General features: G+C 42.9%; 1 long non-coding RNA gene across 3 annotated transcripts in view; it reads left to right on the top strand.

Annotated features, from left to right (window-relative positions):
- Positions 1–1,036: 1,036 nt before the first annotated feature.
- LOC129518680 (uncharacterized) overlaps positions 1,037–17,064 on the top strand; it is an 81,166-nt gene continuing 65,138 nt past the window's right edge. For all 3 annotated transcript variants that reach the window (XR_008666225.1, XR_008666226.1, XR_008666227.1), the window contains exons 1-3: positions 1,037–1,247; positions 7,684–7,841; positions 16,021–16,081. This is a non-coding gene — a long non-coding RNA (uncharacterized LOC129518680). The remainder of the gene's footprint in view (positions 1,248–7,683; positions 7,842–16,020; positions 16,082–17,064) is intronic.

Genomic DNA, 17,064 nt, shown 5'->3' with positions numbered 1-17,064 from the left:
AAGGCTGCATTTGTCAATGGAAATAAGAAGAGTTAACAAAAATATCTTCAGTCAACTGTTGAGTAACCAAATAGCTGGTGGTTACCCATAGGCCTAGGGAGCTCCTAAGACAATTGTTGGGTTTTTCTTATTTTAAGATGTTATTTGAGAGAGAGAGAGCACGTGTGCTCAAGGGGGGGGGGGAGCAAAAAAGGAGAGGAGAAGCAGGCTCCCAACTGAGCAGGGAGCCCTAGGGGGTCTTGATCTCAGAACTCTGGCATCAAGACCTGAGCCCAAGGCAGATGCTTAACCCATCGTGCCACGCAGATGCCACTAGACAGTTGTTTTTATTTGCATTTCTCTCTCTCCTTAGATTAGAACTTGCTGGGAGGATACAGGACTAATTAATACCCCTCATCTCGAGTGGCAGCGTCACCTGTTAGGTTCCTTTTCCTCTCATAATCTACACGCGTCTCCATTATGGGAGCATTATTTTGCCAGACCAACATGTTCCTCTTTCAACAGTTAGGAAGAAATCGATAAATATACCGGCCAGGCAGGAGAAACCTGCCAGTCGCTGTGATTCCTTCGGACCCAGGACATCCCTATCCACCTAGGCAGTGTGCAGTAGTTATGCAAGAGCGCCGACTCCCTAGCAGGTCCTCGGCAAAGAGCGGGAGGGAGGCGATGGGGAGGAAGGAGTGCCTGCATTTTTTCGGATCCCAACACTCATCTGGGGAGGAAGCAATAAAAGTTTTGATAACTTCATGCATATGAATGATGCAAACTTGTAACAACGTTTGGAAGTGTATTTGTTTAAACTTCTTTTCCCTCTAAATGGTTTTGGGACCGTTGAACGGTAAATTTTGTTTCAGCACATTCATCATTTTGCCGGCACGGACCCTACAAGAAGGACAAATTGATTTTCCAGAGCAAATGCAAAAAACGGCTTTTGGCTCTTACCTTCCCACGCCCACCTCTCTCCGCCCCTTCCAAGCGCCCGGGAACCTTCCTAAGCCTGCCCCTCCACTCCCTTGGGCGGGGCCAACGCCGAGGAACCCGGATTCTTACCCCTCCCCCCGGACCTTCATCCCCTACCCGCTCCGGGGAGTGGGAGCCGCTGGCGCTGGGGGGGGGGCTGTGGCCTGCCCGAGCGACCAGGGCGCTGCTTTGCGGCAGAGGTGGCCCGGGGCCCAATCAGACCGTGCGACCCCGCGCGAGCGTCCCAACTCCCGGGCTCTGTCCCTCCGGCGCGCGGCCTCTGCCAGGTGGGTCCTTCGGCCTCTGTCCCGCTGCCTTTCCTTTCCCTTCCTCGGCCGCGAGGGGCCCCGGGGCTGGGGGCCGGGCTTGGGCGGCCCTTCCGAGCCCGGGGGCCTTCCCGGTCCCCCAGCGTGCTGGCAGCCTGTGCCCGGCGCGCGACCTCGGCCGGTGCTGGCGGCCGCGGGGACTGGCATTTCGGCGAGGCCGGTCGGGTGTGGGCGCCGGGAACGGACCGCCGCCTAAGTTCTAAGTTGTGCGCCCTGGCGCGGCCGCGGGAGAGCCCGGTAGCAGCTCTCCCGGACGGACGCCCCCCCCCCCCGGCCGGCCGAGGGCCCGGGAGCGATTCCCTGTGGCTGCGGGGGGGTCCCCTGGATCCCTTCTCTCTCCCCTGTCCTTCCTCTCCATTTGCGTGGCCGCGGGAGGTTCGGCTTGGTCGGTTTGGATGGAGGGCTCCTCGGAACGTATCTTGAGAGAAGTAACTTCTCGTGTTATACTCTATGTTGGCAAGTCGAACTCTGATTAAAAAAAAAAAAAACATAAAAATCGTATTAAGAAACATGCTGCTTCTAGGGAATGAGAGACGAATAGATGTCCTTGTTGGCCGTGTTGGACTCAATCCTCTCTACTCATTTCTGACAAACTTTCCTGAAAATCTTGCGAGAAACCCGGTGCCAGTGACTGGCCTGGGAAACTATTGCGTCCTGTAAGTTGTTTAAATCAGGGAGGGAGACAAACTATAAGAGACTCTTGTTTTTTTTTAAATTTTTTTATTGGAGTTCGATTTGCCAACATATAGTATAGTCATAGGAAACAAACTGAGGGTTGCTGGAGCGAAGGGGGATGGGATAATTGGGTGAGGTAACAAGCACTGGGTATTACGTGGTACTGATGAATCACTGACCTCTACTTTTGAAACTAAAAATATACTGTGTGTTAATTGAATTTAAATTAAAAAAAGTAAATAGTTTAAGTAAAACCATTAGGTTCACATAATAGGTCGCAAGAGAATATGAGGAGATGTCATCCATGATGGGACTTGGTGAGACCAGGGTTAATTTTCACAAGTAGTTTGTGCTCCTCCTGATGTATAACTTAGCAGGGGGGCTAAATTTGAAGAGGTAAAATGACCTAAGTGAAAGAATCTAGTCTCTTTTAATTTAAATTCAATTTCACTGACATAGTGTATTATTAGTTTCAGAGGTGATTTTAGTGATTCTTGAGTTCTATATAACATCCAGTACTCATTCAATCTCATGCCCTCCTAATGCCCATCACCCAGTTACCCTAGATCCCCACTCACCTCCCCTCCAAGCAACCCTTAGTTTACTATAGTTAAGATCCTCTTATGGTTTGTCTCCCTATTTTTGTCTTCTTTTATTTTTCCTTCCCTTCCCCTATGTTTATATGTTTTGTTTCTTAAATTCCACATGAGTGAAATTATATGGTATTTGTCCTCCTCTGATTTATTAAGTGTACCCTCTAGTCCCATCCATGTTGCAGATGGCAAGATTTCATCCCTTTTGATGGCTGAGCAATATTCCATTTTCTTTATTCATCTGTCAAAAGACATCTGAGCTCTTTCCACAGTTTGCCTATTGTGGGCATTGCTGCTATAAACATTAGGGTGAGGGGCCCCTTCGAATCACTATGTTTGTATCCTTTGGGTAAATACCTGGTAGTGCAATTGTTGGGTTGTAGGGTAGCACTATTTTTAACTTCTTGGGGAACCTCCATACTGTTTTCCAGAGTGGCTGCACCAGTTTGCATTCCCACCAACAGTTAAAGAAGGTTCCCCTTTCTCTGCATCCTCTCCAACATATGTTGTTCCCTGTCTTGTTAATTTTAGCCATTCTGACAGATGGGAGGTGGTATCATTGTAGTTTTGTTTTGTATTTTCCTTTTTTATAAAAAAAAATTATTTATTTATTTGACAGAGATCGAGAGAACACAAGCAGGGGGAGCCCCAGGGGGCGAAGCAGGCTCCCCGCTGAGCAGGGAGCCCTGTGCAGCACTCTATCCCAGGACCCTGGGATCATGACTTGAGCCAAAGGCAGATGCTTAATCTGAGCCACCCAGGCACCTGATTTGTAATTTCTGGATGATGAATGATGTTGAACATCTTCTCATGTGTCTGTTAACAATCTGGATGTTTTCTTTGGAAAAATGTCTATTCGTGTTTTCTGCCCATTTCTTAACTAGATTATTTGTTTTGGAGTGTTGCGTTTGATAAGTTCTTTATAGATTTTGGATACTAACCCTTTATCTAATAAGACATTTGTAAATATCTTCTCCCATTCTGTAGTTTGCTTTTTAGTTTTGTTGATTTCTTCACTGAGCGGAAGCTTTTATTTTGGTGAAGTCCCCGTAGTTCATTTTTGCTTTGGTTTCCCTTGCCTTACACTGTTGGTGGGAATGTGAACTGGTGCAGCCACTCTGGAAAACTGTGTGGAGGTTCCTCAAAGAATTAAAAATAGACCTGCCCTACGACCCAGCAATTGCACTGTTAGGGATTTACCCCGAAGATTCAGATGCAATGAAACGCCGGGGCACCTGCACCCCGATGTTTCTAGCAGCCATGTCCACAATAGCCAAACTGTGGAAGGAGCCTCAGTGCCCATCGAAAGATGAATGGATAAAGAAGATGTGGTTTATGTATACAATGGAATATTACTCAGCCATTAGAAACGACAAATACCCACCATTTGCTTCAACGTGGATGGAACTGGAAGGTATTATGCTGAGTGAAGTAAGTCAATCGGAGAAGGACAAACAGTGTATGTTCTCATTCATTTGGGGAATATGAATAATAGTGAAGGGGAATATAAGGGAAGGGAGAAGAAATGTGTGAGAAATATCAGAAAGGGAGACAGAACATAAAGACTTCTAACTCTGGGAAATGAACTAGGGGTGGTGGAAGGGGAGGAGGGCGGGGGGTGGGGGTGAATGGGTGACGGGCACGGAGGGGGACACTTGACGGGATGAGCACTGGGTGTTATTCTGTATGTTGGTAAATTGAACACCAATAAAAATTAATTTATAAAAAAAAAAAAAAAAGAAAATGAGTCTAGTGAGAAGTTGCTGAGGCCAAGGTCAAAGAAGTTTCTGCCTGTGTTCTCTTCCAGGATTTCGATGGATTCCTGTCTCACATTTAGGTCTTTCATCCATTTTGAATTTATTTTTGTGTATGGCATAAGAAATTGGCCCAGTTTCATTCTTCTGAATGTGACTGTCCAATTTTTCCAACACCAGTTGTTGAAGGGATTGTCCTTTTTCCATTGGATAGTCTTTACTGCTTTGTCAGATTAGTTGACCAGAGAGTTGAGGGTCCATTTCTGGATTCTCTATTCTGTTCCATTGATCAATGTGTCTGATTTGGGGCCAGTACCATACTGTCTTGATGATCACAGCTTTGTAATATAGCTTGATGATTTTCTTTCTTAAGATTCCTTTGGCTATTCGGGGTCTTTTGTGGTTCCATATAGATTATAGGATTGTTCCAGCTCTGTGAAAAACATTGATGGTATTTTGATAAGGATTGCATTGAATGTGTAGGTTGCTTTGGGTAGCATAGACATTTTAACAATATTTGTTCTTTGAATCCATGAGCATAGAATATTTTTCCATTTCTCTATGTCTTCTCCGATTTCTTTCATAAGTATGCTATAGTTTTCAGAGTACAGATCTTTAACGTCTTTGGTTAGGTTTATTCCTAGGTATCTTCTGGTTTTTGGTGCAATTGTAAATGGGATAGATTCCTTGATTTCTCTTTCTTCTGCCTCATTGTTAGTGTATAGAAATGCAACTGACTTCCGTGCATTGATTTTTATATCCTGCGACTTGCTGAATTCCTGTATCAGTTCTAGTAATTTTTGAGCGGAATCCAGCCTCTTATATTCCTGTATATTTAAAACTTTTAATAGCTTTCTGTTAGTTCTATGACCTTACTGTATTTCATTCATTAAATGATTCCTACTCTGTAGTATCAGAACTCCCACAAATCCATTCTGTCCATGTTTATTTATGACAGATGTCACACCTTATTCAGACCCTGGTGAAATCTGAAAAACAAAAAGGTTACATAATTATATTTATAGAAATGAACTAAGGACAAAGTTTGCTTTATACACATGTGTTTATGTGTCACATACCTATCCAGATACACGTATCTCATTGGCCATTCATGAACAAAAATAAAGCAGGTGGAAGAGCCATGCTGTTGATTGTGTTTTCTCCAAGGGAGTAGAATTTTGAGGAGGCTCTTTCAGACCATTTTCTAACCATATCTCTATTCTTTTTAAAGACAAAATAGAAATTTAAGTTATGTCTTTTTTTAAGGATTTTATTTATTCATGAGACAGAGAGGCAGGCAGAGACCTAGGCAGAGGGAGAAGCAGGCTCCCTGCAGTGAACCGGATGTGGGACTCGATCCCAGGACCCCGGGATCAACGACTTCAGCCAAAGGCAGATGCTCAACCCCTGAGCCACCCAGGCATCCCTAAGTTATGATTTTTAAACACTATTTTTTGGAAAAGTTGATGATTATCAAACAGCACAGATGTTAGTAATGAATTTTTGACCTAAAATAATAGCTATTTCCACAAATGCATTTAACTAGGCCCCCAAATTTTCAGGGGCTTTCCTCAAGCAATACGATTACTGGTGGTTTACATTTTCATCTTTTTACAGTTTTCTGTGCAATAGGAGGATCTGAAAGAAACAAGCTTCTTAAGCAATTTCAGGTTATCAAAGGTAATGAAGACTAATGGCAATACAGGTTTTTCCTATCAGAAATTAAAGAAATTCCTGTGAAACCTATCTTAAGCTGAAATGGCATAAAGCTAAGAGGGTCCCACACTTTCAAAAGTTTGACAGTTACTGTTAGGCCACATCCCTTTTAAGAACAATAGTAGTACCTGGTTTTGCTAATTGAAGAAAATCCAAGATTTGTTACTTTTGCAAAGAAAGCTGTTACCGTACTGATGTTGGTCTTTCATAAAAGTGAAATGGTGTAACCCAAACTTTTGAGAAGCAGGGGACACCCGGGGGAAAAAAAAAAAATACGTATGAAGTGAACCAATTAGATATAGACAGAAAAGTTTAGAAGGAAAGAAAACACATTTATGTTGGATATTTCTGGATGATAGTGTGTGCTTGTGTTTCTTATTACTGATATTGAGGCAAATGTTTGGTCTTATTTCCAAAATTTAACACCTCACATAAGTTCTGCAAAGAAGATTTGATGGCATGAAATAGCAATTGAAATTTAAGAGTTAGGGACTTTCACATAAGGGATGGCACGCATTTTAAGTATTCAAAGAGATTGGCTCCACACTTTGTGTAAAAACATCATCCTGTGAGAAGGCATTTGACTCTCTGCACGTGTAGGACAAATCCTTGCAAGAAAATAACAAGTGATGACTTGAGACCATGTAAGATGAGCCAGATTTGGAGCCCCTGAGTCGCACAATCAGTTAAGCATCCAACCCTTGGTTTCAGCTGAGGTCATGATCTTGTGGTCAGATTGAACCCCATGTTGGGCTCCATGCTCAGTGCAGAGTCTGCTTGAGCTTCTCTTTCCCTCTCCCCCTCCTGCTTGTGTTCTCAAATAAGTCTTTTGAAATTTATTTCAATTACTTTATTTTTAAATATTTATATATTTAAGAGAGAGAGCAAGCAAGTACAAGCCAGGGGGAGCAGCAGAGGGAGAGGGAGAAGTAGGGTCTCCACTGAGCAGGGAGCCCAGTGTAGCAGGCTTGATTCCAGGACCTTGAGATCATGACGTGAGCCAAAGGCAGATGCTTAACCGAGCCACGCAGGCACCCCTAAATAAATCTTTAAAAAAAAAAAAAAGATGAGCCAGATTCAACACAGGGTCAAGAATATAGTTAATACATAAAAAGTTAATACAATAAACTGGTAATACAAGCCCCTCAGAGGGGCAGGTCACGAGTAGAAACTCTTGATGTGTAAGAAATTGTCTAACAGTGCAATTTTTGTTTGGATTTTCCTTGAGTTGGTAAGGAACCTTTTTGTATATTTAGGGTAGTTTTGTGTTTCTCTGTGGACTGTTAATATTTTACTCTGGGTGGTACTGAAATTATTTCTAAAGCTTCCTCTGTTTTAGTAAGCCTACTGTGAGTTGGAAGTATTTTTTCCTATTTATCATTGCTCTTCTGACTTTATGAGTTTTTGTTTTAATATGGTGAATTTTATCTGTTCATATGTATCCTGTTTGATGGGTTTTGAGTGAAAGGTAGAAAGGTTTTTCCTACTGTACAGTTACAACAGAATCAGCCCATGCTTTCTTTTAATAGTTATATGATTCTCTTCATTGCACATTCAATTCTTGGATCCATGTAGAGTTTATCCTGGCTTATTGTGTGTAGAACCAAGAACCTTTTTTTTTTTTTAAAGATTTTGTTTATTTATTCATGACTGACACAGAGAGAAGCAAAGACACATAGGCAGAGGGAGAAGAAGCAGGCTCCATGCAGGGAGCCCGACGTGGGATTCAATCCTGGGACCACGGGATCACACCCTGAACCAAAGGCAGATGCTGAAACGGCTGAGCCTCCCAGGCGTCCCCCAAGAACCTTTTCTAGGTAGGTACTCTTTGGCCCCAAATCTGTCTTTACTTCCACTGATCTAGGAGGCTTTTGTATGCTAAATCCCCTTTTTTCCCAAGGTTTTATTTATTTGAGAGAGAGAGGGCACAAGTGTGGGGGCGGGAGGGGGGTGGTTGGAAAGGGACAAGCAGCAGCCTCCCAGCCTAGTGTGGAGTCCAATGCAGGCTTGATCCTAGGCCCTGAGATCATGACCTTAAGCTGAAGTCAAATGCTTAACTAGCTGAGCCACCCAGGCACCCCCTATGCTAAATTCTTTTATGCCTTTGGGTCTATTCTTTTTTTTTTTTTTAATTGAAGTGTCTTTGACATACAGTATTAAGTTAGTTTCAGGTGGGAATACCTTGGTTGGCTCAGTCAGAAGAGCATGTGACTCTTGATCTTGGAGTTGTGAGTTGAGCCCTACACTGGGTGTAGAAATTACTAAAAATAAATTATCTTTAAAAAAATAGCTTCAGCTGTGTAACATAGTGATTCAATTACATAACATTATGACATGCTCACCACAATAAGTGTAGTTGCCATCTGTACTACAGTATTATTGACTATATACCCTATGCTCTACTTTTCATTCTCATAACTTACTTATTTTATAACTATAAATTTGTACTTGTTAATTCTCTTCACCTATTTTACCCATCACCTCACCCTCCTCCATTCTGGCAGCAATATGTTTGTTATCTGTATTTCTGAGAATATTTCTGTTTTTTGTCTTGTTTGCTTTGTTTTTTTAGATTCCACATGTAAGTGAAATCATGGTATTCATCTTCCTCTGACTTCACTTAGTTAATACTGTCTAAGTCCATTCATGTTGCTGCAAACGGCAAGATTTCATTTTTAATGGCTGAGTAATACTCCATCGTGTACATATGTACCACATTTTTATCCGTTGATCTATCAGTGGCATTTCCATATGGATGCTTCCATATCTTGGATATTGTAGGTAAAGCTGCAGTAAACATAGGGTGCATATGTTTTTTTCTGAATTAGTGTTTTTGTTTTCTTCAGGTACTCAATAGTAGAATTATTGGATTGTATGGTATTTCTACTTACAATTTTTGGAGGTATCTCCTTGTTTTCCATAGTGGCTGCACCAGTTTACATTCCCGTCAGTAGTGCACGAGTTCCCCTTTTTCCACATCCTCACAAACACTTGTTATTTCTTGTCTTTTTGATACTGGCCAGTCCAACTGGTGTGAGGTGATATATCTCACTGTAGTTTTAATTTGCATTTCTCTGATGTTAGGTGATGTCAGTTATCTTTTCATACGTCTGTTGGCCGTCTGTATGTCTTTGGAAAAATAGTTGTTTGGGTCCTCTGGCCATTTTTTAATGGGATTATTTTTTGTTACTGAGTTGTAGGAGTTTTTTTAATATATTTTGAGTATTAACCTGTTATTGAATATATGATTAGCAAATATCTTCTCCCGTTCAGTAGGGTGCTTTCTCATTTTTTTGATGGTCTCCTTTGCTGTGCAAAAGTTTTTTAGTTTGCCATTCTGCCAATTGTTTATTTTTGCTTTTGTTGCCCTTGCCTTGGGATACATATCCAGAAAAATATTGCCTGGGCTGATGACTTAAGAGTTTACTGCCTCTGTGTATGTGTGTTTTAGGAGTTTTGGTTTCAGTTCTTACATTTAGGTCTTTAATCCATTTTGAGTTTATTTTTGTGTATGGTGTAAGAAAGTAGCCCATTTTGGTGTCTATTCTTGGCCTTTTTGTTCTATATATGGTAGAGCTAGTCATCCCACCACATGGCTATTCATTATCAGAACTCTCCTGATATTCCTGCCTGTTTATTTTGTTGTCCCTTATGAATAATGGAAAACAACAGGACCTTCTAAAGCCTTTTGGATTTTTCTTGGGATTAGAATAGATTAATTAACTGATGATGGGGATCCCTGGGTGGCGCAGCGGTTTGGCGCCTGCCTTTGGCCCAGGGCGCGATCCTGGAGACCCGGGATCGAATCCCACGTCGGGCTCCCGGTGCATGGAGCCTGCTTCTCCCTCTGCCTGTGTCTCTGCCTCTCTCTCTCTCTCTCTCTCTCTGTGACTATCATAAATAAATAAAAAAGTTAAAAAAAAAATTAAAAAAAAAAATTAACTGATGATGAACATACTTAAGAGGTTGAATCTTTTTATTCAAGAATATAATACATTTTTACTCTTAAGTGTGTTTTTCTGTCTTTCAGGACACTTTAAAGTTTATCTCATGTAAGTTTTTCATATTTTTGTTAGATTATTCCTAGGTATATGATCTTTAATTGTTGGTAATATAAATCTCTTTAGTAATGGAATATTTGTCCATGGAATCAGGCTGAAAAAAAATTGGTAAGGTCCTTGATTGTTAAGAATTTTGTTAACCTCAGTGAAGGTTATAAATATTTTCCATATTTGTTCTTACCATCTCTAGGAAAGGTGAAAAAAATTTAAAGCATAGCTTCTGAGTTTTGGTTTTTCCAGCACTGGGGGGGGGGTAAAAGTTGTGTGAAAAGTTACAAATCAATTCTCTGAAATATTTTGTTTTCTCTCTTAAGTGTAGTGTTGCAAACAGAATTCAAATGTTACTGCTTTTTTTTAGTATCTCATTGGAAGGTGCTAAAACCTTTGGATTTCTCCTTTAACACATTTGCTGAAAATCCAAAGATTTTGGAAGTTAATGTTATGTGGGGAAGATGCTGACTGAGACCTTATTTGCTGAGCACAGGCCAAGACCCAAACAAACAGTCTCATGTGGTCTCTACCCCAGTACTGTGAGCATGGTGATCTCAGTGTACCCTTTTGACAAGGGTTCATGCTGACTTGAAGATAGAGTGAACCTCTTACTTGAGGTCTCAAGTATATTTCCAAACAAGAGGATCTTGGTAATCTTACTGGAAGCCAAGGAGCACAGCCTGGCTAGACCATTGCAGATAAGAAGCATGGGCAACAGACATTAATCCAGTGATTCCAGAAGATGATATAGCTCTCAATTGATTAATTTGAAAAGGGTATTGACACCCTAGTGTACCTAACAAGATAGGCTAAGTTTAGAGTACTGTGGAGCCTATAAATCAGGTTTTTAAAAAGAATTTATTTATTTGTTTGTTTGTTTATAATAAGAGAATGAGAGAGAGAGAGAGAATGAGCAGGGGAAGGGGCAGAGGGAGAGAGAGAAGCAGACTCCCCACTGAACAGCCCAGATGCAGGGCTCCATCCCAGATCATGACCTGAGCCAAAGGCAGGTGCTTAACCCACTGAACCACCCAGGTACCCCCATAAACCAGAATTTAAGAGGATCAGAATAAAACAGTTCTAAATATTGCATTGCTTTTCTTTTCAAGGCCTAGTTAAATATGGCATACAGTGGTTCCCTTCAAACATAGGGAATACACAATGCTTAGTCATGTTCTTTAGGATCTTCCATTGTTCCTATTTGTGCTTTGAATGTACGTAGGCCCTTATTTGCTGATGAGAGCCAAAGTAAAATATCTGAAAATTGGAGAATCTAGTTCAAAGCATGGCATGAAAGGGGGCTTTCCAAAACTGGTTGATGCCCAAGCGTCCATGAAGCCTTAGACTCCATATCAGTGTAAACCTACTTTAGTCAAGGAGATAGAAGGAAACACATGGAGTGGAGGCAGGTATTTGCATATTCATCAGGATATACCTCTTACCTTTTATATTTTTTTTAAATTTTTTTTAATTTTTATTTATTTATGATAGTCACACACACACAGAGAGAGAGAGAGAGAGAGAGAGAGAGAGAGGCAGAGACACAGGCAGAGGGAGAAGCAGGCTCCATGCACCGGGAGCCCGACGTGGGATTCGATCCCGGGTCTCCAGGATCGTGCCCTGGGCCAAAGGCAGGCGCTAAACCGCTGCGCCACCCAGGGATCCCTCTTACCTTTTATATTGACCTCAGTGAAGACGACTAGTCAGTTCTGTTGGAATTGGAACATCTAATACTGGGCAGGATGCATTTTAGGTACTCCTCTTGGAAAACCATTTGGCAACATTGATCAAAAAATGAAAGTATATGAGAATTTTGGTTCATTCTGTTGCTTCTCTGAAAATAGGGGAGAATTACATTCACATATAAATGAGCAGAGGAGTGCATCCAAGAGAGTGTCTTTCACCCAGGATTTGTAGAATTGAGAAGTAGAAAGGGACCAAAAGGACCCTCTGGAGGTAGAGTGGGATGTCCTGTTATTCAGCCATGAGAGGGAATATACACTGCCTACCATAAAAAGAATGAGAATGTGGTCCTTGTGGACCTGAACACTTGGGAGAAGTGTGTTCTCTCTTGAGGGGAGAAAAGCAGAAAGGTTCCTGCAGGGTCAAAGTTTGGTGAGTCTCCTTTAATATAAAACCAGAACAAAATACCTGGGTGGAGACGGGTAAACCTCTATGTCAGTGCACGTGTAGATTGACATAAAAATAGACATCTTACCTTCCACCTAAACCGTTGTTTGCTATCCTGCATGGGACAGTGTTTTGAGGATGAAAAGGATAACCTAAGATTGTGACTTGCCTTTCTTTGGGGGTCTATGGCATGCAGTAGAGGCTCTTTAAAATTTTGCTTGATTTTCTCAATTGATTTAAAAGATTTCTAACAGCCTTCAGTCGCATCAGGCCTCTGGAGCAATACATTAATTTGTAGACCAAGAGAACCCCCCCCCCCAAAAAAAAAGGAAACATGATTTGGCTGGATATACCCTAGCCAAAATGAATATAGGCCAGATACAAGGACAGGTGTCTTTAGAATACCACATAGCTCTTGGGTTGAGAGACACCGCCCTCCACCCATATCCTCCACAGATCAAGCATGTCTCTCTAAGATAGGAACAAGGCACATACTGCTGGGAACACAGCAATTCATTTTAGACTTCAGCTGTTGTGATAGTCTGCTTCCAGAAGAACCTCTGGGGTAGCTCATGCTCTTTGCCTAGCTTTTACGAGCAGGTTTCCATGTTCAACTCTTCCCTCCACACACGCTCCTTGATTTCACCCCTCCTGGAAGAGTGTGGAAACCCACTCCCTGCCCCTTCATTTTATACTTCTGGCCTTATATAAGCATAGCCTATTGGTGTTGAACAATCTTTTGCTTAGTTCCCAGTGCCGGGTTCTGACTGACATGGTTTGACTGGTTCCTAGACCAGGATGGTCTCAGTGCACCCCTCTGGCCATGTATAGAACATGGACCCTTACAAGAAATCCCAGGAGAGTCCCCAAACAAGAGGACTCAGGTCATATGCCCATACACTGAAAGGGAGGTTGAGGAATAGGTTGCATTTGAGCTGTGACGTTTTCAACAAGTAGTGCAGAAAACAGACCTGGATCCCTTCATTCTGGAGGACGATGTTCCTTTCAGTATACTGATCCTGTTCTGTTCTATCCCATACCTACAACCTTTCTCATATGGGACAAGGAGGGCTTTCTGGGATACTTTGGGGCCTAAGACCCAGATTCTCTTTGTAGAGGGAGCCAAAGTAATCAAAACACAGCTCTAACTCAAACCTGCAGTGTACCTGCCTTACTCTTCCTTGTCTGGGTCTAGTACCAAATAATCAGGAAATTTTCCATCCTGTCTGCAAGATGCTACCCCCATTGAGGGATGGCAGTTGACCCTGGAGCTTCTGGTCCTGGGTTCCCCAGGGCCCTGAAACCCTAGGGGCCTCACTGGCTGAGCTTGTTATTGCACCAAGGGCAAGGATCCACAGGCCAGATTCCCTGGAATTGGAACTTCAGCTCTTTGTTTTTTAACAAGGCAGCAGCCAAGGCCACGCCCCCACTGCCTGGGGAGGCCTGCATCCCCTACTTGATGGCTGAGTCTGTCTCTATCCACCCTGTGTTAATTCTCCACTGATCCTGGGTGTGTTTTGGGTCTGGCCCAGAGAATCTTGTGGGTGCCCCACTCCCACCCTTCATCCCCTCACAAACCTTCCTCAGAAGACCCGAAGGTGCTGCAGGCTTTGCTTAAAAAGTATCTGCTTGATGGAACTGTTGCTCCAGAAATGCCATCCCTGCTTGTTTGTGAGGTTTCTGCCTCTGCCCTTTGAGGATCAAAAAAGGTGCCTGAGGACACTGAAGCCCCCAAATGGGGTTGACTGTCCTGTGGTGTTGTGGGAAGTGGTATCTCATATATTTGGACTTCTTGATGGCAATGAGAATATACCTATAGTAACATCTGAAATAATACATACATCTGTGGATTCATCCCACATCTCTCTTAAGAGTTTTAAATGTGGATATCCTGGCAACTGGGACCCTCTTTTCTTGGCACACTTTTGTATGGATACCCATATGGTTCTAGGGCAGAATCCTTGCTTTCTGAGGACATTGATTCCATAACAATAGCTGACACCAGGACCTGGATTTCATGTCTTCTCCTTGAGTTATTGGCTCCTTTTTGCATTTACCCAGCTACTTCATCTAGCTTAAGGGCTCAAGAGTAGGCCATTGTGGAGGAAGTGACAGGGGCTCTGTTATGTAAGAAGACAGGGAGGTAGATTGCCCATGCTCACCTCCGGGAGCCTCAGTCACTCTACCACAGAGTGCCCCAGGTGAGTTGTGGGGATTGGGGGTAAGAGTGGTGGAGTCCGTAGGACAGATGGAGAGCCCAGTGGCTTCATCCACACAGTCAGATGACCTGAGTGAGGACCATTGTTCAGCAGCCCCTCCTGGGAAGTTGTCTTTGAGAGTGTCTTTATAGTCTGTCCTTAAAAGACCCACTCAATCATTCAGCATTCACTTTTTCATTAATAATAGACACACAGATATGTTTATGTGTCACATATGTGTGTATATATATATATATATATATATATATATATATATAAATTTCCCCTCTTTTTTCCCCCCCATAACTGCTTTGGAGATGCCACATTGGATAGAAATTTTGCCCAATCAGAGAAAAACCCTTAGCATTGCATGGTGACGGCTCCCAAGGGGTGTCTCTGCCTTTGAACTCCCTACCTGCGGTGGCAACCACATGAAATTTTTCCTCATGTATGCTGCAGGGATTGCATGCAAATGAAAACTAACAGACACAGAGGGCATGCTACATTCCGTTCTCTGACCCCACACATCCTGCATAATACTCCATACACTCTTTCACATTTGGCTACTCCCAGCATATATAAGTATCCTGGTTTTGGCACATCTGTGCAGAGTAAATGTCCTGACCTGCTTGATCCTCTCCATTTCTTTTCTCATAGCTACCCAGTGTAGGGTACCTTCATCTCTGCCAAGGGGCTTAGAACATAGGTCATTTTACTTGTCCCTTCTCTTCAGACAGTGGGTTTCTCTTTTCTTCCTCTCTACTTCCGTCTTCAACCAGCATACTGAGTCATGGTTACTGAAATATGGGTGCGTGTGACCAGGATACATACTTTTGTGTCAGTGTCTATGCAGAAGAAAGAGGCTGGTAAATCATAACTTGCCACATCTTTAAAAGAAAATGTCAAAAAAAAAAAAAAGAAAAAGAAAATGTCCACATCCCAGGAAAGTAAATGTGGTGAATATCTCAGTGCAGCCAGAGAGGAGATACCTGGTACCTCCTTGAGTCAGATGAGCTGCTTCTTAGTAGAGGGTCTGTCGCTCAATTCCAGAGAAGGTTGCAGGCCTGACAAGATACCTATTGATATCCTTCCATGGTCATTCAGGGCCAGAACTGAGGGGGAAAGCTATGAGTATAAATGCCAAGGTGATGGCTGTGGCTCAGAAAAGAGATCATGGGAGATATCTTCAGGTTTCACCTGGTACATTCTACATGAGCTGCTTTCTGAAACCCCTGAATGAAAATCCTTGGAATTTTTGAAGGATGAGTGAAGTTGATGTGCACATCATGCTGTATTCAGAAGTTTTGGTTGACCCCAGAGGTGTTAGGAATACTGACCTGAACTAGGGGTGGTGGAAGGGGAGGAGGGCGGGGGTGGGGGTGAATGGGTGACGGGCACTGAGTGGGGCACTTGATGGGATGAGCACTGGGTGTTATTTTGTATGTTGGTTCATTGAACACCAATAAAAAAATAAATTTGTTAAAAAAAATAAACTAAAAAAAAAAAAAAGGAATACTGACCTGAAACACTCAAGGTGGCCTAAGTGGGATGCATACAAAACCCTCTTATGCAGCACTATGATGGTCCCATACCAAGCTCTCTCTCTCTCACTGCAGGGGAGACAGAATGAAAGGAAAGAAAGAAGTGAAAATGAAGAGGCCAGTGCTGATGTTCTGGGTGAGTGAGTGCTCTTTATTTTCTTCTTTTTCCTTTAACAAGAGAGTTTATTTTACTGTAGGAAGAACACAGATTGTGGTATTATTTCAGCAAAGTTCAAGAAGGAAAGAATCCCTAGGCAGATTCCTAACACCAGGACTCTTGTGTACTGTACCAGAATTTCACCTGTGGTAGAAAAGGCTCTCAAAGCAGTTCATGATTGTGGAACAGGAAAAAAGGAGATGCTTGCATGCGAATCTACAGACAATCAAAGATTAACGTAGGGCAAGGATGAGGTGGATTGCCATCTCACAAGCAGCATACGGAGGGATCCATGCTAAAATATACGTGCCACCATTGACTCCTGAATCCTAGAGAAATACCTGGGACACAGACACATAAACTTTGAAACCTTCCATCCGCTAGTGACATATGCGCAACTTATGATTGACAAATAAACACAGCCCATGGATTTGCAGAAAACGATCTCTTTTCCACAAGTCACCATGTAACCACCCTGGTCAAAGGCACCTGAATTAGGGAGCCCTAGTGGAATGTGCCTGAAAGGTAAATTATCAGCTTGGGGTAACTGTGGCTCAAAGCTCAAGATCACACCAGTATATCTCCTGATGTGTCCTATAACCATCAGTCAGTATTAACCAAACAGAGCAGGTTAATAAGCTTCCATGTTATTCCACAACATACCATACACTCCAAATGCGAAGTAGGCTCACAGTTACAAGAGGGAAGGAGGAACAGCTCAACTCTGCTAATAGTAGACAAGTGTACCCCTAAAGCGAAAGCAGCCCAGACTCGGGAGCCGCCATGTTGGAGCCCGCCATGTTGGAGCCCGGGTGGCCAGCGCTTGGCCTTTTTTCTTCGGCAAAGGGCGGAGGGAGAGGCCCTGGGGGAAGGGCCGGTTGGCATTGCTGGTGCAACACTGCCATCAAGCGGAATGCGTTGGCGATCCCCTGAGCCGCCGCCCGGTGGCTTCCGGGGGACGA

The sequence above is a fragment of the Nyctereutes procyonoides genome, unplaced genomic scaffold (assembly GCF_905146905.1).
Source record: "Nyctereutes procyonoides isolate TBG_1078 unplaced genomic scaffold, NYPRO_anot_genome, whole genome shotgun sequence".
Lineage (NCBI taxonomy): Eukaryota > Metazoa > Chordata > Mammalia > Carnivora > Canidae > Nyctereutes > Nyctereutes procyonoides.
Note: the sequence above shows the minus strand (reverse complement) of the source record. Positions and strands in the feature narration are given on the sequence as shown.